The 22,838-nt window shown below is 42.4% G+C and overlaps 1 protein-coding gene across 2 annotated transcripts in view; it reads right to left on the minus strand.

The window, feature by feature from the left end:
- LOC117204607 (neuroligin-4, X-linked) overlaps positions 1 to 21,909 on the minus strand; it is a 261,586-nt gene extending 239,677 nt beyond the window's left edge. For both annotated transcript variants that reach the window (XM_033442143.1, XM_033442144.1), the window contains exon 1: positions 21,164 to 21,909. The gene's annotated coding sequence lies outside the window, so the exon portion shown is untranslated. The remainder of the gene's footprint in view (positions 1 to 21,163) is intronic.
- Positions 21,910 to 22,838: the final 929 nt, after the last annotated feature.

Below are 22,838 nucleotides of genomic sequence, written 5' to 3' on the forward strand. Positions count from 1 at the left end.
CTCGTCCTTCGAGTAGACGGATACGCGAGAGATCGAATAGGTGGGTCGGCTGAAAGGAACGAACACGAAAAGATGAAGGGGAGAAACAGGGGGGGGGGTCGGGGCAGGACAAAAAACATGGAGGAAAAGTAGAAAAAGCCCGGATGAAATATGGGTGAGGAGAGTCCGGAATGGGGGTGGCGGAGGTGGCGAGCAATGCTAAGGCAATATCACAGTCGACTAGCGACGGCCCGAACCGGCATACTAAGCGAGTTGGAGTGATTTTTAAAACAGAAGACGGGGCGCCCGCGGGAATCTTAAATAACCGTCGCGGCTGGGCAAAGGGAAGAGTGGCGGCTGAAGGGATAAGACCGAGGAAAAGAAATCGCAACGTCGTCGAGGAATATTCGAGCGAACGACCGCGACGGGAAGAGTGACAGGCCGGGAAATTGGGAAATTGAACCTGAACCCTTTTATCGAATGCGAATGCCACCCGAGATACTGAAGCCTCTCTCGCGTTGCCGCGCTTCGATTCTCAATGCACTCGAACCGGGATTTGACTGGCGTCACCCCTCTCCCGTAGCTTGGCTTCGCGATTGTTCGTTGGTTCAATTAAACGGTATTTTAGGAAATTCTTTGTACTTCCTATTACTTCGAGGAACAATCAGAGGCGCGAAGTTAGTTTTCTTAGCTGTATGGTTTCTTGAATATATTTGAATATACTATTTGATCAACCTGTATCTTTGTGGCCTCGAATTTGCCCCAACGTGCTGATATTTTACAATGATGTATGGATCTGAGATTCAACTGTAGTAGAAAGGGTTGAGTTAGACATGGATTACCTATCAAGTTTGGGTTAAGTTTAAGCCCGGATAAGCTTTACGAGGTATTAGTTCCGCTATTAAGTTCGGTGTATTCATACGGACTAGGATATACACAGGTCTCCCCGAGATGCTCAGATGTATAGCTGTCAAGCAGCGCAGTAGAATTTTAAATATCGGCGGTGCAACCGTATAGAGCTGGGGCTGACATGGTGAAATGATGGTTAAGAATTCAAAACATGGGAAAATATACGGAAACCCGGTACACGGCCATAAAATACAGGAGTAGCGTGGTACAACTGAAAAATGATGCATCAAAAAGTATGAAAAATTCTAGTTTCGAGAGAGTTGCAATACAATTTACGGGACACGAAATTTGAAAAGTTAATGTTTCCACGTCGTCAAGCGAAAATGTTTGAAAATCCGTCGCGTCCGCGGCAAAAAATTCGCAAGTGAAATTGCTAAAATGTTCCAGCTCGTTAAAAAAACTACAATGTGTGTTCACTATGACGATAATTAATGTTCCAAGAATCGCAGCGAATAATAATATCATAATTGGAATATCAGCGTTCTCTGGAATCTCAGATACTCATAAATTGATTTAACAATATTTAATCGTCGATCTCTTGATATCTGCGTTTATTATCACAAAAGATTCTATGATCTTTCTCATTTATTCTGTTCCATCGGATGAACAGTTAAGGATCCTTGGAAAATTGCAATCGCTGGCGATGGACGTCTTTGAAATTCCTCCAAGGGTTTCCAATTCCCTTGGAAGACACGTCTTGGCAATTTTTCCTCGATGAGGACAGAGTTTCGAACGAATTTTCGGTATCCGGCTTCTTCACTTGTCAACGCCTTATCCCTTCGTATCCCCTGTCCCTGGATCTTCGGAATCGTGGCAGATTTTAAATTTTCATATAATCCAGAAAACTCGTTGTCTCGTCCTGATGAAGTTTCGTTCGATAGAGTTTCTGAAATAGGACAGTACGATTCAAATTTTCCAAGAAGCTACACCGATCAATTCACTCTTTCTATGTATCTACGAAGCGTCTTTGCTTCGTAACCTTTAATTAGATGTGACTTTTCGAAAGCACGTTGGGCGAGTTCGTTAATTGCATTGGAAAATGTGAAATTGTCAAGAAAATTATGCGCAAGCAATCGATCGGAAATATGAACAAGTAAGCGGGAAACGCAAACAAATAACCAGGTTATGTAAATCAACAATTCGAGAGTAGAAACAGCCGGACGAAAAAAGTTAACAAACACATGGAACAAAAAGGTGTACTATAAAAAAGAGTATAAATATTTTGCATTATGTACGCTCAAAATCATTCGTCTGAACATACATCATTGTCTAACATAATCAAAAAGTATAAGAGGAGGGAACATGGTAAGATACAACGCGAACTAGACGTCTCTGAAAGAATTCAATTAGAACGAAGAAAGTTGTCGAGAAAACTCACTTACGCTATACCATTTTTCCGACTTACACACAAAGAACGGAGTTGTCCGCGATAGTTTCAACGTTTTTCCACCTTCGGCTCTTACATGTTGGCTGTTTCTTGTATTTCGACACGCATAACTTTTAAAAAGCTACTTTAATCGAATCGGTTAGGTTGTTGACGATTCAAACTTCGTTCGACTTGTGCCATCGTTGTCATCGATTAGCTGCGTGATTCCTATTTTCGTAACATACGCTATCGCCTTTCGAAGGGACGAAACAACGTCGTACATCCGAAAAACTAAAGTAATAAAAGCAACAGGATACTTTTCTGCGGGATGGAACTTTGGTGAAACCAACGACTCATCAATCTCCCTTAATAATTAAAAAACTTTGATGCATGGGATATCTTTTTAATATCTGATAATCAGTTGTGACGTATTTCCAGCATTCAACCTATTAATTAAACGACCTTTGCGGTAATCCAAGTTATTTATTATTTTACAATTCATGCAGAACGTAAGTCTATTTTTTACACTGTTAAGAAAGATCTATTGCGATCCTTTGACTTTTCCAAGTAATTCTATGCACCTACGATCTCCGTAGAAAGGGCTTCCGTTACCGCATGACACCACAATGTTACGCAATTGTTCCATTTCAGGAAGTAAAAGTTCAAAGGATACGGATGAAACCCACAGCAAGGTATCATTTAACCATAATTGATTCGCGATAGACGTTCGATATATTTTTACAGCCGACCAAGCTACGTTGCAATTTTTCATTTCAATCTCACACTCAACTAACATTTCCATCAACGCTGTACAAAAGGGGAAACAAGAATCAACCTATCTTCGATCGAAAGCAACTTCCAAACCCCGCCCCATCTCTCTCTACGTGACTACACGCGCGAGCTGATCGCGCTGATTCGCGCGTGAACGAGCTGCAAGCGTAACCGTTGCTGAATTTCAACGAAGATCCGGCGTCGTCGCTTCGGATCCGGCGTTGGCTCGCGATGAACAAGCGCAGGATGCTCTGTTTTTAGGCGGCCAGTCGTTTCCTCGACTTTCGTCCGGGGCACGTAATGGCCTGGATGCGGCGCATTCGCGTATTCCAACCAGTCGGTCCTCCTATCAGCTCCGACCGTCACGCGTCAGGAATTGCAAATTAGATTCGAGCGATTTACTCCGAGCGTCTAACACGGAGACGTAGAATCTAAGGTAGCCCAGGCCCGAGGTATCGCTCGCGTCCTCTCTTCCCTGTATCCGCGTTAGATTCCACGGATTCCACGACGATTGTTCAGAGGGCGAGAGACGCGACGCCAGCTAAACCGGAAATTTTACTTATTTCCCTTAGAATTGCTACGTTGTTTGAAAGAAACGATCGGAAAAGAACATCAGGAGAAAACGGTCACAATTGCCTAGAGGAAGGTTTTGAAATTTTAATTTGCCTGCAGCAGCTATTAAAAAATCGTTTTTCATATTCAATTTCGTATTTCATTTCAAGAATAACAGAGTTAACTTATGATCCGCCATTACATAGTTTGCCGAAATAAACACACGTGTTTCGTATGCTACAATTTCCGAGGTGAAGTATTAGGACCTTTAATCTTCGAATGGCCGAATAGCAATCGTTGTTGTTGTTTGCAGCCGGTCAGTTGAAATATCAGAGAGAAGGGGATAGCTAGACCGAATGCCGTTCAAATTGCAGCCATTACCCCGATTGGAGTCACTTCGGATATTTCCGTGTTTTTGTAAGATTCAAGAGTCGACTACCAACATACGAAACGCAGTGAAGTTCGAAGACCTACGCTCTTAAAATTCCATCGTAGCTTTTTGTTCCCGAAACTCGTCAGAAACTACAAACGTTTTCTCTCATTTTTGCCATAGATTCTGCAAAAATCTCCCAACGAGTAGCGCGCTACTAATTACGCAAAGGTAATCTCGAATCTCGTTAATTTTCCCTAACAAAAACTATGTGGTAGGAAACAAGAGCTGTAGGTGGAATCAAAAAGAGATATATGACGAGCACTGCGACCGATAATTTTTATATCAAAAAGTATTTGTAAGAACTACCATCGCTAAGAGCAGCGTAATCTTGTACCGGTAGACAAAATTGGTTTACTTCGCGTCTTGGAATTAACTTTCCTTTTAAATAAAGTGAGATTTTAGCGCGTCGAAGAAATGGCTCGTAGGAAACTCGATCTTCTTCATCTTCTTCGATGACTACTCGGCTGTACTTTTTAGTCCCCATTGCCACCATTTCGAAGCATGTAGTTCCTTTCCGTCAACTAGTAGTTTATCGATCACCGCATCGAAGCGTCGCGAAACTACAAATGAGTTTACCCTGCAACTCTCGCAAGAAGGAAAAGAAGATTGATCGAGCGCCTGACCTACGCACTGTCGATTCAATTGGTCGCAGAGCCTTCTAGTAATAAATCATCGAGCCGCGACATGTCGCGGAACGACTCGTACGAGGCATGTTCTTTATCCGCTCAAAATCGGCCGGAATAGAACAAGGCGCATGGTTCAACCCGAAGATCGTGACAGCTTTGGTGAAAAGCTTTAGAAGGATGATGGACGTTCGTGTTATTTATAATCGGGCCAATCGATAACGATGAATCTCGAGTTAAAAAAGACAGGAAAATCATTTTGCACCGATGCAGCATCAAATGGAAAATATATTTCTCGTTGTGCCTTAAAAATAATTGTAACGACAAGGAATTGTTTTCAATTCGTTTTAACAGTTCCATGTCATTTGAAGAATGGCTTTAAAACACGTGCAACGTTAGCTGGCTTCTGGCATCGAAATTTATTGCACGATAGAACGATCGAAAGGAATTTTTCGATCAAACGTAGCATTAGTTAGAGTTTCCTGTATCGTTTCCTCTCATTATCGTCCTAGCATGCCTTCACCACTACTAATGCGCTATAAAGCAAATTTAATTAGCTTTTCCGATTCATCGATTAATACTACGTTAATTCTATGTTAATATTGTTGTAAACGTAGATTAACAAGTACACATAGCGTGTAAGGAATTATATAATACAATTAGATATTGATCAAACGTTATCTACCTAGACGCTTGCACGCAAACTCTACTAAATACTCAGTAGTACAAACAGATACTAATTAGACAAACATTGGAATATTCACTCTGCACCTAATTTCTCGCGTATCTGTCTTTGCTCAACGTTAGTTTTTATTACACCGATAAAGAGTGACTGTGTCAATTGAAAATTATTTTCTTTATACGTGTCAGTCGGCAAGTTTCCCTATTAGTTGTTCATCTTCAGTGACAATGGGGAAACAGAAAGTGCGATTCAACCACACGTTACGTATATCTCAGAACGTTTCGGATGGACAGGAATGTAGCAACTCACGTTCCTTGCTTGCATTCCAGAAGCAGGAATGTCTCGGCTTGAGTCGCGAGATGTAAAATGGGAAATGAAGTAAACTTTCGCACAAACAGAGGAATAGAACGTCGAAATTTAAGTTCCGCGACAGGATTCTTTTTTTTTTTTTTTAATTCGGCTGCGTTTTCCACGTCTTCGTGGTCCAAAACCTCGTTTCTCAGTGACGCGTTACAGAAAAGCGATGGGATTTAAAATGTATGAGCCACACCGCACGAAGCGATATTTTATTCAAAAACCCGAGCGACGCCAGGAACACGTCACCAGGTATTAGGATTCGATAATACGGCCGTGAAGCGTTTTTAACACTGGGGTAAAAGCCAGGGGAAGAGAGGGTTTTGCGCGGACCTCGTTTATTATGGGCGCGGCTCGTGCAAGGAGCGGTTCCGCAATTTCAGCGTTGCTCCTAACGAAATTCGGAGCTTAAGAACGAAATCCAATTTGGCCATTTGAGCATGAAGCGAGGCCGCGAACCACTCCGCCTTAATGCGATTTGCGATATCGCGCGCAGTTTATGGTAAGATAGTCGGCGTCCTTTCGCGATTAGAAGAAAACACTAAGGGAAGACCATAAGGGCGACAAGTTTCCTCGATAATTTCATTCTTTGTTTGTATTTTTGGCTTAAGATCGTCATACGTAATATTACAAAATACAATGGTAATATCTGAAAAAACTAACGTCATTTTCCAGCAGGAAGATCAAACACGAAGTTCTTTCTCACCGGTTAAAGAATTCTTACTATTTCAATTCGCATTTCCATTTCTATATCTTCCTCTAACCGGTCGTTCTAACGAAGTGGTGGTTTCAATTTTGGGGGAAAATCCACCGCCAAGCGGTAACCACCCCAATAAAGAAAACTCTCGCCCTCCCCCTCGGTCTCGTGTCGCTCGATTATTCACGCCAGTTGATCCCAGAATTACACGGACTCCCGAATAAATTTCCGGCGAATACGTAACGAGGATTCGGCCTTTCGCTGCCGATAGAGCCATGAATTTCTGCGCAAATAGCCGCTTATTATCAAAGAGGATCATCGTCGGGCGATAGGGCCGATGCAAGGAACACCGATGCAACACGCTTCGCTTGTGCAACGTGTTTCTGGCCAGCTAACTTTGTTACCCGATCAAACAAAACGTGTAATGCGATGTTAAATCGTGCGGTTCGATCGATCGGATCGCGCGTTGCGCCTTGTAATCGGAACAGTTCTTGTACTGTCAGGAGAATACATATAGAAGCTTATGATTATCATAATTGTCAATAAATCAAGCTTTAACAGTCTAGCGTTTTTCTTCCACAGAAATCATCACCGTTTTTTTGCTCTTTTTCGCTCTAATTAAACGTTCAAATCAGCCGAGTTAATAACTTGAACAAGAAGTTTACTTCATAGCATCATAAAAAGCACATAAATGTTCCAATTTCCTAGCTATCACGGTAATCCATCTCGCCGTTTATATTATCAACTCTCTGAGGAATAAAAATCGGTAACCGCGTTTAAGGTGGGAAAATTGCGCTGAAGAAACACGGGAGATGGCAAATGTACAGACGGTACAAAGGGGGTAAACGAGAAACGAAAGTGAAACGCACGAGATTCCAAACGGTTTGCCGCAAAGAAACGAGAGCGCGAGCTCAGTGGATTTTCTGTCACACAATTCCTACTTTTGCTAGAGTCGAGCAGGTATGCAAGTTCTCGCTTTAATTAGAAAATACAGCAAACGGCGAAAGGTCGGGATGGCGTCGAATCACGGATCGTCTGGTCAAAGGGAAAGAATTCTGAGCGTCGGTATGCCAGAACTATCCGGCGGTGAATTAAAATACTTGGCAAACGACGAACGTTTACCCTGCGCATCTGTCCGCTCGAACTTTTCAGCGAATGGAAATTCGCAAATCATTCTGACCAGCTGCTGGCGAAAGTATCGGAAAAGAAGAAGGAAAGACACGAAAAATATGAGAAATATCTAGAGTATCTGGCGAGTGACTTACAGATTCACTTGCTTTGACTCCGCGTACGATCACAAAACTCATGGCTGTTCGACGTTTGGTCCCTAGCCTTCATCCAATTTTCGCTCCCAATATTGCTTCTAATGCACGACGATCTTCAAGTTTGCAGTTGCTAGTGATGCATGAATAATCCAATAACTCACCTCAGAAAACTGGGTTATCGCACGATATTCTCGTTGGAAAGATTTCGTGTTGCGTTGATCGTTATTAGATGAAAGAACGATTCGAAATAATGCTCTGATTTAAATCACTCTTATCAACACCGAGAACATTCTATTCCTGGACATTTTCAAACAAAAGAAGAACTCCAGAATTACATACGCGAGCAAAAGACAAAAGGTAGCAAGCAACGCGAGAAAATCGAGCGAGTAGGTACGTTAAACCAGATTACGTGTTCCACGAGCAGATTGCAGTCGTTGTGTCCGCTGGATTTATTAAGCAGCGTCATATATATTCAGCTGTCAGGCTAGTGTGGTCCACGAACTGAAGAATCGCTATTTCCGATGACGAAAGAGGACAATCGCTACTAGACGTGCACACAATCGGCTGGATACTCCAGAGGAGCGCAAAAAATGGTGGCTGGCATCGATCAAACCTAGCTTCACGCTGTGATAAAGTACCTAAAACGAACATAGCTCTTCGCGATAACTTCTGCGAACGTAGGAGAGGCGGGCTGACAGAGAGGTACAAGACGATGAAGACTGCACCCGTCACGTGTAATTGCGATTCGATTAGAAGCGTAAATCACCGATCTTCGTTGCGGTAACTGACCTCAGCGATTTCTACTCTTAGCTTCGTTCTCGATCGCCATTTATAAAGTTACACGAACAATGGCGAAATTGGTGAAGAATGAAAACAACCATGTAATAAGATTGGTAATAAACTCGAATATATCAAGACTGGAATACATTTGTACGAGTCAGACAGAAAATAGATGAATCTAGACGATACCAGTATTTAAAAAAGATGTTAAACATTTCCAAGTGTTCCTAATTTTATCGATGTACCGAACGTGATGTTTAACAACGTTTTTATCACTTTGTATAATTACCTACGAGCAGCCGCTCACTAAGTTAATTCCTTAGATAAGATAGACGTATGGATCAGGCCCAAGGGGAAACTCCATGTCTACTGATTACCGATGTGCCGATAAACCAGGCTACCGGTTTATGGCATGTCGTTACTATCGAGTGTGCAGAAGCGAGAACCTAACAAATTATCCGGCCTGCGAACGTGCGAATTCGACAGCCATAAATAATTTCAAGATCTCCACTTCCAGCTTCGACGAGACCCAGTAGACGGTGTAATGATTATTTAGAAATTTTCAAAAATAGCAATATCTGACGTCCATGTCGTAAATCCGAGCAACTTAATCGTAGAGATTTAACAAAAGATTTTCAACCACAGGTAAAATAGAAATATAAAGAAATAGCACGTTATCGTACGTACAACGCAATTTCAAGTAACACCGAACCGTCTGGGACCAACAATTTTTCTTTGCTATCAAACGCGTTGCTCAAAACATGGGAGCCCAACACATAATTCCCATGATTCTCAAACAATCCATCACCGACAACCTTCTTACTCCAAACATTCTACTTTCGTTAGCCGGGCATTTTTTTCATTATCCCTTTTGGAGCACGGAACTCGCGAGTTGATCGCATAATGCAAACTTACGCTTTAATCTCAGTCTTGGTCTAAAGCTTCCGGACGGTAATCCTGGAACGACATGGAAATATGAACTCGTAAAGCTATTGAGCAACCGACCGGAAACGGACGGCCATGTAGGTGTGTAGCGGAGCACGGGACAAGGGGCCACTAATGCTCCTGCGAAGATTTATCGTCACACGCCGCTGGGAATGTTACGTAAGGTTAAGCTCAGGGTCGAGGCGTTAGGATTCGACCTCACCCAGCGATCCCAATGGTGTTGCACTCGTGTAAATCCCAACAAGCCGCTTCTCTTTACAATTATATCACGCAAACAGTCTACGAACTTTGGAAAACGACATTTTCATCTTTACGTCAGTTACAATGTGACTTCTGGTTTGTAAATCATCACGGACTTACAGAGTTTAAATTGCACCGGACCGGCTAACTAATCCGGAAACTAAGTACTGCAACACGTTACTAAGCACACCGTAATTGTCTCGAGTTGGAATTTTGCTTGGTTGGGAAATTTCATGTACTGACAGTAGAAGTTATTCGAATTACGCTACTCTGTAGAAATATTTTGAGAACGAATGTTTCGCAGTAGACGAGTAATTCGTGATCGTTCTATTTAATAAATAAATCTCTTACATGGCTTCTTACGTTAAGTATCCTTCACGGTACGATTAAAGTCTCTCCTATTCTATTCTCGTACTAATCAAACTTATCGTCTTATGCATTACGCAGTATACATTACCATCTTCTTCAGTCGCATGGAACGGTGGTCTGGACACAAACTCCAAGGATTACCTGGACCATGTTACGTAAACGTTGGTCAGGGAACAAGACGGTCGGAGCCGAGTCAGGGACTTATGCCTAACTAATCATTGCTTTGGCGATTAAAGCGGAGACACGATCGAGGAATGCGAACTCTCCTGATGATTCTCCAACGGGTAGCTCCGTGAGCGAACTTGGCCGCCGCGCAACCGACCGCAGATCCGCTCTTCCGTAAAGTTTGCATCAAACGGGTGCTCTAGCTGGCCAGAGCATCGACGAAACTCAGCCTGTGAACTCTCCTAATGTCGTTTACACGTCTGCCTGTGGAGGTTTTTCAGGCCACAGACAAACAGAGTCCGCTAGCCAAACAAGGGGGAAGAAGGAGGAGATGTAGCGGCAGTAGCAAGGCAGAGAGAAAGAGAGAAGGAAAAGGGAAAAAGCGAACTGGCTAATTACAGAGACTTCTCTGTTCGGGCTACTAAATTTGAAGCAAAGCTGGCGCGTTGGAGCGGACTAATTGTAGTGTGAATGATTTACCGCCATCTATGGCTGGTCTTCTTACAAAATTGCCGTACGAGGTATCACGGCTTTATGCTCCTGTGATCATCGCGAGTTGGAAAGTTGACGGACCAGTTCGTTTTCTCTCAAAGTAATCGAAGAAACAGGCAACGTTACAAATTGAATTGCTGATTAAACTAAAACGTACAATAAACGCGAATGTTGGATAATATTTGTTTAACGTAGACAGACGATGATATCGAAGGTTTGTTTTCAGAAGTGTAATAACACGACGCTTCGTACGAGGTTCGTTTAAAGAGTGCATCATTCTCTCCTCTTAACCTCTTTCACCTGCAATTGTGTTACGCGTCGATCGAAATACTTAAAATAGTACATATAGTACATTATAGCGCGTAAAGCAAAGGGAACGAATACGAAATCTGCGTCGGTCCAACGCACAACTACATACTCGTCCGTTTAAATAATTTTATCGGTTGTTCAGGTAGCAGAAACGAGAATCAGAAACTACGTTGCAGGTGTTCATGTCGACCAGAAAAACCTGACCAAAATAATAATACGGGAAACCCGTACGAACGCTAGGAACAGATATAAGCTGCCTATTAAATCCAGCTTTGAGTCTGAAACTACCAAAAACTAGTCATCGATAAAAACTGCACGATATCTCCATCGTGCTGCCCCATAAACTAACTTTGCCAAACAATTGTACCTTTATATACATTGGTGTTAATCAGAGTTGTGAAAAAACCAAAGCAGAATTTTTGCGTGCTGAACTTCCTGCCGTGTACACGTTCAACTTTCGACACAGATCTCGATAGATTCAAGTTTCGATTTTACGTCCCGAGAGAATTCGGCTGTCCCGTTTATCGCGGTTCACCGTCACCACGTATTTCGCATTATGGTCGATCCCGGCTGCCTGCCACCGGAAACCTGACGATTTAAATTTAAACGAGTTCGCCATGATGCGTGTATGCGTCTCGTTCAACCACTCCTCGTTTGTGGTAAGATTATTCGCCACTTGTTTCATGGATCATTATATGCGTTTTCGAGTTCAGAAAAGCGAAAATCGAGTAGCCTTCAAACCGCTCTAACACGCGTTGAATTGCCCTTTCAGTTCGGTTGTAGAGGAACGAAACCGATTCAATTCCTGAATTTTGAATATGCAATTTTTCATCTAAACTGGTTCTCGACCAAAACTAGGGAAATTTGGCATCGATTACTGCTCATAACCTGCGATCTTAGAGCAAGCTGCGCACCCTTGGTAAAGATCATAGGTGATACTTCTATTAAAAAGTACGCCTTTTTCATAGAACCATTCGCTTGAAGATGCGACAATAATATCGACTTTCAGCACACTATGAGCTCTCAGTCTGTTTATAAAAAAGGCACTATGACGCAATTAAGGGATAATAATATTTCCATCGACAGTTTCTTTGAAGTTAAATCTACGCTGAAGCAATAAGCGATATAAGCAAGGAATCGACGACCGTATGCATTATTCGACCGCAAATCACGCGCATTCTAGACATCCTCGGCAAACCGCAGCTGAGGCGTTAATTTTACTATTATAACACTTCTATGGAAGGCGGTGGAATCCCATCTCTGGTAAGCGGTATGCACTTGCCGGAGAACGAAGCTGCCAACGACAGAAGTCGATCCATCCCGACGTTTCAGGTAGAATACTGATAAAGGAATTATCTCGGCGATATTCCATAGCGCGGTACACCTACGACATCATTTCTTATAATACCACCCCGTTGATCCCTCCAAGTGCAAAGGTAAGCTGTTTTTGCCAGCTGAATTCTTCACAACACGCTCGAAATCCTTGCGGAAAGCTGTTTAAGTTGTAACCCCTGGCTGAGCCTAGTAACTGTTTGATGCGAGAAAATTGCGAATAGGATTTTAGGGGTGGATTCCTTAACATATTTCCTTTGCCGTCATACTTAACTATCTTTTTATTTTCTTTTCGATAATGCATTATTCTAAAAAATAATACGACAGGTAGGTCAGTGGGCACAACTCTCCTCTAACAATATTCAAGCGTTAATATTCACCGAGAATTTGGTAATTCGTTAGAGTGCGCGGTCACGACATCGTAAAGACGACGGGGAGGCTCGTAAACATTGGCGAATTCATTTTCCCTGTTATTCCCTCATACATATTCGATGGTCTAAGTGAAGGGACAGGCGGCGCGACGGGGATTATGCAAAAGTAGATATTCGCACGTCGTTCATACAGTCGATCTCGCGATCGTAGGACCCTCAAACCTCCGCACAGACGCGTATGTGCTGGTAATCGTTTAATGACGTTAAACGCCGTTCCATGATCCGTATTCAATTAGCGCTAATTCCGCTGGCGAATAAATTTGTGTACAGCTTTTAACAACCAGCGCGCGCTTGTTCCAAACAGAAAGACGGACGAAAGCGATATAACATATTAGGTACTATAATTAATTCGTACCGTTATAATCTATAACGCATCGATGCTAATGCCATTATCTAGTTGAAAATAGATATCTTGAACATGGTAAAAAATTGTTACGTTGGACGACAGGCGGAATCGCTGATTAGCGAAGGCTGTGTTAATCAGCTGCATGATGACTATTAAATTACGCTCAGGGGTAGCGTATTCGAGCATTCCTTGCGTGTAATTAACACGAAGCACTGAGCATTTGCGAAGCACAGTCTGTACCGAATACTCGAATCAATGCGTCCCCTACTTATTCATTTCCTTTAATCAAAGACAGCAGCCTGCGAATGTTCTATGTAGCGAAACACGTTCGCTCTCAAAGGATTAATTTCCCTGCGATTATCCATGCTCCAGAGAATCTTTCATTTGCACGTATATATTGTAGTAATCCTCGGCGAAAAAAATGTACTTTATCTAATCGATAGATGTAAATTTGTAAGAAATCTTCTTAATTAAGCAGATGCCAACTCCTCCCAGCTGGTTTATCATCTACACGTTTTCCAGTTCCAAACTGCCCATTGCAACGAGCAATTTGCATCTTAAGAAGCCACGGTTGACAGGTATTCCCCTGGAAGGTATAATTCATCTTCCTTTCGCTGACAAAATTTGTTAGTAGAAACGTCGCCGTAGAGTTTCGGCCGAGTTCACAAAGATCCAGTCGCGCAACAATCATCACAGAAAGAGAGACGACAGTCCCTTCTATGCCGTTGCTTGATGCAAGACGAGGACGGACGCATTGTGTTAAAATGCCCGTTCCCAGGGATTGGTCCGAAAGGAGCTTACTACGTGTACGCAGACGCGGCACGCCAGGTCAGTTCCGCATGGCGGATAGACGCTGGATTTATTGCTTTTGTCGCGGAAATCCCTATGGCACAAAGGCTTGGAAAAATTGCGGGATGACGCGACACACCTAAAGGAACACCGACCGGCCTTTCTTTCTTCCCGGATGATGCATTGGAAATTAGTGGATGTCGCAACTTCCTGCCCGTTGTTTTGTCGTAAAATCTTGTACAGCGGAATCCGCGAGCATAGATCAAATTTCAAAACGAAGAATTAATAGAATTGCACAGAGAATCTCGTGTTCTACTTTGAAGAATCAAGGTGATCGAACTTGAAGCTCGAGTATGTATCTCGAACGTGCACCAGCATCCTCTCCATCCCTAACATCACGACAGAGAAACAATTCCATCGTAAATATCAATGACTAGAGGTTGCGCAAACACGCGGTCCATCAGAATTCATCGGCATCAGAATACTCCCTGTTTCGCTGTCTCGCTCATTCTCTCTCTGTTTCCGTCTACTCGTAGAAGATAGGATCGAGGACATTTCCGAGATGTTCTCGAAAATCACCGGAGTATCTTGAGGCCGATGCTAATGCCCTGATGCGACATCTGCACCCTCGAGACGTCACGCAGATATGTCGAGTATCTCCTGGACATTACTGCATATATGCGACGGCAGACATTTCGCGGCCGGAGCAAGAACAGCAGGAACAAGTGGAAGCTCGAGTGTCGGATGGGGGATAGAGGTTGGTGGGAGGACAGGAACGTGTTATTGCACGGCGAAGAACTCATCAACGTGTTCCAGGCCGCGTGTTCGTGCTCGTTCGTGTGCACGTAGACCAGGGCTAAGCACAAAGGCATCAGCCAGCTCGTCGAACCGCTCGCGAACTGAAAATCCATGTGGCTGTGAGAGATGTATATAGATAGGAAGCTACGGTTACGTGTTCATCCTCTTCCTGTCTTTCTCTGCTATATGTGTATGTACATTGTACATTCTATGCAACAGCCGTATCTTAGTCTCTTCATCGACGAGGAGCGTTATCGCCCACTTAAGGCAATTTACTTCTCGGATCACTTGCCAAAAGCGAAAGGAGCCGGCCGATCGATGCCACCTGAGAGACGAATTCTGAGTTATCTTCTATATCAAAGGCATTTGAAAACGTTCCTGGTGATCTTTCACTCTAACCATATACTCTACACTCCACCTGGCTACTTCTACTGCCACGCTATGTTTGCTACTCCTATCCGTAGTAGAGACGCCCGGTGATTTTAACTAGTAGCAACTTAACTCGAATAATAATTCTATCTGCAAGCAGCCACGTGTAACTATCTCTCGATTCGTTTCTTTTTCCAAAATATCCGACACGAAAGGTCGAAATGGATCCTCTTATGAATTGATCTTCTCTTAAAATCGAAGATATTAAAGAGCCACGTGGATTCGCTTTCCACCAGACGTCTATTATTCTCAATTGACACAGTAGAGAACGAGCGAACAATGACTTTTCCTATTCTTTCGTACAGAGAAGAAGAGCCAAATTAGTCGGCATCTATTTTTTTAGCAACAAAACTGAGCACGATATATCGACTGCACTCCGTTTCGGAAATCACCGCTTTATCAGAGATCAACATCGAATTCGAACCTTTATTCGTTTACGATATCAGATTTCTACGAAGAAACACGAAACTCTGGGAGTACTCGATATTTATCAATCTATGAAAACTTTTGAAATATTACTAGAAGATAAACTAGAATAGCAACCGGAAAAATTGTAGACGTCAAACTTTTCCATTTCTTTCGAAAGGTCTATAGAATTCGTCTATTCAATGGAAAATTCGTGAAACGTCTCGACATTGGTCCAAGATGTGCTGGATTAAATGTTCCATCCAGTTCTGTAGTCTCTATGAGAGACGATCGCTGATTTATAGAAAAAGTTGCCGGATTGCTCGAAAGCTTATTTGGTGGGGTGCTTGGAAAGCTGCAAGAGGACTTTGCCGGAGCTCGATGACCCGCGTTCAAGAAAAGTTTGTCGCACGGAAGAGCCTCAAAACTGTTCCAGGTTCTCCACTACAGAATTCGAGGGTCAGCGATCGAAACACAAAGACCACAAGATCGATGCAGTGCCGAAAATTTTACGATTTAATTTCCATCGGTCGTGACACGCGATAGTTCTATTCGTGACTTCCAGCTAACATGGCAACTGGCCAAACGCGAAATGCACGAAATGACGTGGCACCATCGCTCTTTCTCTCTTCGTCTCCCGGTGAAAAATGTTTCGTTTTACGGTCTAACTTTAGATCACCGTTTAAGCAACATATCGTGAACACGACCGCTGAAAGCTCTGACGATTTCTGGCCGATCGAACTCGGCAAAACACTGTAGCAAACCCCATCTACTCTCCTCCCGTCCGTTCCTAGAATTGTTTTACTCTGATTGTGGCATGAACATTTAGGGACCAAATGTTTTTCGACGTTTATCGACAACTCACGAATGATGAAGCTTTGAGAAATGCAATTTTTCAGAGAAAAGAGATTTTAATTACGACGACGATAAACTACGAGGTTTTTACACATTCTATGTGTCAGAAGTATGAAATTTGTTTGGTAAATCCAGCACAGCAGGAAATTATTCGCTTGAAATCGTTATTTCGTTTGTATATAGTAATACAAAGTACTTTTAAAAACGTTATATTCGTTTTGGGCATCGTTGTCTATTAACCAAAATGGGTAGAATGGATTCCACGATCGAGGGAGCACATCGAAATCACGAGAACGATCTTCCACTAACCGGTTGGCGGCGAGTTACGATCGATGGAACAGTAAAAATAATCTCTCGCCACGCGGAAAGCGAGAGACGAGATAGCGACAGGTATGGCGAGAAAAATAGAAAAACAGAGGAACAGGGGAATGGCCCATAGCGTTGAAATTTTAAAGCGACCGGGGAACCAACGACGAGGTCATAAACTTTCATTCCGATTTGGTAGTGGTAGCGAAAGGTGAAAAATTACCGACTGTACTCAACTCTTTGTCTGCCGATTCGTTTCGCACAGTAGAACTTGATCGAGTTCGATTTGAATCGAATCCAGCACTTTAAACATTGGTGAGAAATTGTCCTATCGATTTGAATTTAAATGCTCGATATGATGCTTCCATGATTCGAAATCGAAATTTCACGATTTGAGACGAGTTTCGACAAAACTTCTCAACTTTTGTTACTACCAGTTCGTTCATACACAACGTTCATTTTAATAGCTTTTGCGATCGTACGCGATGATCACGTTGGACCCACCCGTTTAATCGTCGTAAATGATGGCGTGAGTCCAATGGCGATTTCGACGATAGAACAAAATTTCTCCTGTCTACGTATAGAGAACGGCTCATTTATCTTCGACGACACACGGTGGAGCATGGATTACGTGCTTCGAATGCTTACGATCCCTTCTGTCGGGGATCTCGTTGGGAAAGTGCCGCAATATTCTCCGGTGTATGTTAAACTTTAGAAAACAGGCAACCTAGAAGAGCGGATTTCAATATCTATCGTTGAGACATCGATGGAACAAGAAGTGTTCGAGTAGCGAAGCTTACGCGTAGATATGCATCGATTTAAGTGACATTCCGCTCGAACAGACACAAAAAATGATTAAAAACGAGGAAATACGGTACTTAACGGAAGGATTAACTGGTATCTTGATGCTGGCTTGAGTATTCTAATCGCGAGGTTTATCGATTGTAGAGGGATTCGATGGTCTAGTGGTCTACCGATAGAGATGTACAATTATCGAGGACTCTAAGGTTGAAGCGGTGTAGTCATCAAGTGCTTCGTGACTGAATATTGCAGTTAGTTGAAAGTTCTAATTGCGGCGTATTATCCACTTTGAGAACTCTAATTGCATTTCCTGCTACTGCAGCTTCTGAAGATTCTTTCTGCTTCGATTGCCGAAACATCGAGTACCCTTTCATGACGATTTTCAAAAGTGTTATTGCTAATTATGTGCTTAATTATCGCGATACTTCAATCGCCAAACAACCGAGTCTGCCAGTCAAACTTTCAGCAAAATTCATCAAAACTCTACCAATTCATCCTGTACTTTATATTCGTTATTCGATTCGCATAACTCCATTTATATTCCATTGTGCGTTTAAATTCCAAGATCCTCGCATCCTTCTAAACTACGAACTGAATAAAGCTTACCATGGGATGGTATACACACAAACCGCAAGTTTTGATGAAATGCGTCTCTCCAACGATGACTCGAGTAACTCGAGTTCCTACGTCTCGCAGAATCGAGACACGAGCATGCGTCTCAACGACAAGACCGAAGACGAACTGCCTCTTTGACTTTGCTCTCTCTAACCTTTCTTTGATGGCTGCTTCACGACTTCGTTCTCCTGAAACGGATTGCTTCTCGCCGCATAATCATACCCCAGGCTTGTTCCTTTCATTGCCGCCTCCGCTCCGATATTGATTCAACATCCCCTTTGTTTTGTTTGATCTAATACCAGCCAGCGTGAACGCGAGACTTAACTTTCCGGCCCAATACACTACCCCTCGAAAGATATTGCGTCTGTATCAATATCCAGTTCTGATAGCGAACGGTTGGGATATACCAGTGGGAATATTCCCCCGATATATCATGCCGATATTTGTCCTACGTTTTATCTAAATTGACGTCTCAAGCGACGTTTTTGCTGGTTTTTTTTTGTGGTACTACCGTTAAAAACAAGCGAATTACTGCGAATTTTTAAACGAACGAATCAAACCGTAAAGGAATCAGCTTACTGTGCGGTTTAACAAGATTCCCCACATTACTTTCTATTTTTCGAGAACATAGTGTTTATCGAGTTCTATGTGTATCTACATACGCATAGAAATACATTAATGATATCAACTGTTGAATAATATAATTAAAATAATTCCATGTGCAATTACGAATATTCTGAACGTATCATTTCATTTCGGTAACCCTTCCAATGTATATGGAATATTAAATATGTCTTTGAAATATTACATTACATTGGGTAAATTAATGGATTTCAATTCGGGTGTATGTAACCATGTTTGTTGTAACAGAGATTCATCCGGTAGGCAAATATAAGCAACCACAAAAATATAAATATTTGTCGAGACCATGCCCCGTATCTCGTCGATCAAGTATGTGGATGAATATCCAAATAAAAAACTGTATCGAATCCATGCGTATTTCGTGTTTTCAAAGGAATGTCTTCTACGATAAATTCGAGAGATTCTTAAACTGCGTCCTGAACAACTGCAGTGGTTGACGTTTCTCACATTTTCAGATGTTAACGTTCCGAAACGGACAAATCGTTGTGTATATTTGTCGACAAATGTTTGGCATACATTTATAACTCGGATGAAAACTTGCAACTTGCCATCGAATGCTCGACGTAGTCGACTTTTAATTTAGGATGTTTCACGTTCTAATGAGGCGAATCATAAGCAGAGTATAAGTTTAATACCTCGATCGTAGAGTTCTTGATATCGATACGAAGTATTGATACACTTGAATGATTAATTAGAATGAATCATGCGTAAATCAAATATGAGATATTAAACGTTTCGCTACCAATTATTGCAAGCTTCACAGCGATTGTTCAATATTTCACATAACATCGATTATAAATTAAAGCATGTAATTGAATCCGAGTCAGCGATATAAACTAAACTAAATGAATTTTGGACAAACCTACACGGAAAAATACTACCGTGTTTTATAACGAAACGTTGCAATTTCGGAGCGTCGAAGAATCCTGGTTCGAGCTTACGACTATGACATTCGGTACATCTCTACCAATCGAATGTCTAACTAAATTTTCAGTAGACGATGCTGCATCGAATTCGACTCGATTTCGCGTTTCGATTCGACTATACAGCACAAGGAATCTAAGTCGAACTCCTCTTATGTATGTAGTTACACAGAAATACGGTTGTATTTCTCCGAATCTAGTTAACAAAATTTGCCGATGCAACATGCACCATAAACTACACATATCTATAAAATGTAAATAGCGAGATTCAATTCACTTGCACGAATCTAATATCGGGAAAGCTAACAATTGCTAGCGACAATTTTTGCAACTGGTAACAATATAATAAGTAATATCGTTCGACCATTGAACGCTAGCTTCGAGCGTCTGCCTTGTCGCATACCGAAAGCATCTACTTCGTACTTTCTTTCTTCCCGCTTTACCAAGTAAGCGACATCGAAATTCTTCACGTCGAAAAGTTTCCGGCGCGAGTAATTAAGACCTTACAGGCGTGTAATGGCCGCATAAATCGGCCGGCCGTAACTTGTAATCCACTTTCGAGTTCGCGAGGAACATCGCGCCACCACCGCCACCTCCGCCGCGTTACACGTAAATTTCCCTGCCGGTTTATGCAAATTATTGATGGAACCCGGGGCTAATACATTGTCGCGCGTGCAACCGGAACCGCCGACGAACTCACACATTTATACAAGGGGAAAGGGGGCAACAGGGAGGGAGGGAGAGGTCTGGGTGTCGATACATTTTCCGAAGGAATTACGAAAGCTCGCCTTCTTCCCCTTCCATTTAAATACCGCATAATAGCCCGATAAATAAACATCGCGCGATACCATAGCTTCGCAGACCGTGCGAAATTTATTTTCGACCGAGCTGGATCGAAAATACGACGCCAAAGGGGATGAGATCTGGAATAGAGCTTGTATGGGTTACGATCGCGGGACCGATGATAAATGGTAATATTACCAGATATAATATACTATCGTGTTGAAAACTGGTAAAATATGATTTTCGGTTTATCCCCTGTAAAAAACACGTGTAGAATATGATTAACTGATCGAGTATATGATAAAATATCATAGGCGTTCGGATTAAATCCCTCTTTACTTGAAACACACTGTATACACGTGTATATGTATAGAACGACAAACAATCAAAAAATTTCTGATAACCGCTCTAGAATGAGTAGACATGTGATTAAAGAGTCGCAAGAGCAAATGGTAAAATATATCGATGGTAGGACCGTTCGATGTATAGGCATAATTCTCGAATCTCAAGCGGCCGAGCAAAATCAGTTTCACGCAGACGCGCCGAAACTTGAACGCGAACGAGTCTCCGAGGCCGAATCCATCACTGTCAACGATCCGATTGCATTAGAGAGACCGCGAGGCGGACGATCAATTCCGAAACATTCTTACCGTGTACCAAGTACTACTCCGAATACCGTATGGGCGATCGGGCGTTTCTGCTAATTAACCTGCGCACCTAGTAGGCTATCGAATCTACCACCACAAATGTAGAATCACTTTATTGTCTCAGACTCACCTTCAGATGCTCACGATGCTAGCTCCGCCGTGTCTGCACTATACAACACATATACACACGAGGAAGCGGGGTATGGTTGCACGAAGCACGCGATCCACGAGATTCCAATGTCGAAGGGTAGATCGAAGCTATGTTTTCGATACTCTTGTCGACTGTTGCTGAACGATTCGTGCTTGATTTGCATAAATGCTTCGTCGTCACGACACTGTTTCTCGGTTCCCGCTACGCGAATCACAGCTTCACGAAAATTATCACACGACACTGATGACCAACAAGCGAACACAATCACCGAGTGAGAGCAGCTCTATATATACATATACATATGTATATATGTAACGAGCGTGTCACGTTGTCGTTCCACGATTGCCGGATTGTTCACTGTTCGCGCGAGTAACTCTATCGTTTGATCCAGCCTGTGCTGCCAATGAGAAGAACGTTTCCGGCTTGAACAACAGCCTCGACTGGATCAAACGTCATCTTGTTGCAGAAATCCGTGCATCGTTCCGTCACGTTATTGCCGATACGTACGCGACGTGTCGCCGCGAACTGTCTCCGCGACAGTACACGATATCCGACTGAAATATTTCGAAAAGTAACACCGATATGCGCAAGACGAGGGATATATGAACACTGTGGCACACCGAGGAAACACGGACACGGAAACAACAAGCCAAGTAACGCGGTACACAACACGTAACGTCGCCTCGAAGCTCACGAGACGGACTACGGTACGAGAATGAGAAGGTCTGCGAGCATTCGCGCATCGCGACGCCAGAGACACCACACTATCCCCGGCGAGGCGAAGCGCGCCACGGTCGATTCTGCGGTTCCCACCTACCGACCGAACTGTACCTACCCTTCCTTATAGCGGTTCTTTTAATTTATGTTACACATTTGCCTTTTTTTTGCCAGCCATTTATTTTCGATGATCTTTCTAATTTCCTTTCAAGTTTTTCGGACAGGAAGAGAAATTCCGTTATGGTTCTTGAAAATTTCGCACCGCTATATTTTTTAGTTTCCATTTTCGGTTAGGATCAGTTTAGCATACATCGATGTAGTGTAAATATTTACTAGCTATTTAAAGTTATATATATATATATATATCCTTCGAATTCTATTCATTTTGCGTATGTTGAAAGTAACTGTTTGGATTGAACATACGATAATAGCAAGGATAATTCTGCATTTGTTTACGTTTTAACCCATACAATTTTTCGTATCTGCTAAAGTTCTAGAGGAAGTAGTTTAGTGCAATCCATTGACATCTTTGAAACAGGATGAAATATTCAAGAAAAAATACAAAAACCAGTCTTGGATAGTGAAACATCGGCAAAGCTGATCGAATCGCGCCGCGCAGACTCCACTAGAGGAGAGACAGCTGGTATTGATTCAGTTCTACCAACGGAAGGATACTTTTTGGTAACTTTGTCGTATATCTAGGGACACTAATACGAAACACTTACAGATTGAAGTTCTTCAAATAAAGTTCAATCGATTTTCTTGCATACATTTTACAAAAGGTACTCTTTTTGATTAGAAAAGCTGAAAGTCGCTTGATAAGTAGATTTACGTTCGGATCATTAATTAACTTGTTCTATTGGGATCAATGGTTCAATGTACTTTGAACGTACCCAAGAATCGTGATTAATATGCCAGAGGTGTATTATTTTGAACT

The sequence above is a fragment of the Bombus bifarius genome, unplaced genomic scaffold, assembly GCF_011952205.1.
Source record: "Bombus bifarius isolate JDL3187 unplaced genomic scaffold, Bbif_JDL3187 scf7180000007979, whole genome shotgun sequence".
Taxonomy (NCBI): Eukaryota; Metazoa; Arthropoda; class Insecta; order Hymenoptera; family Apidae; genus Bombus; species Bombus bifarius.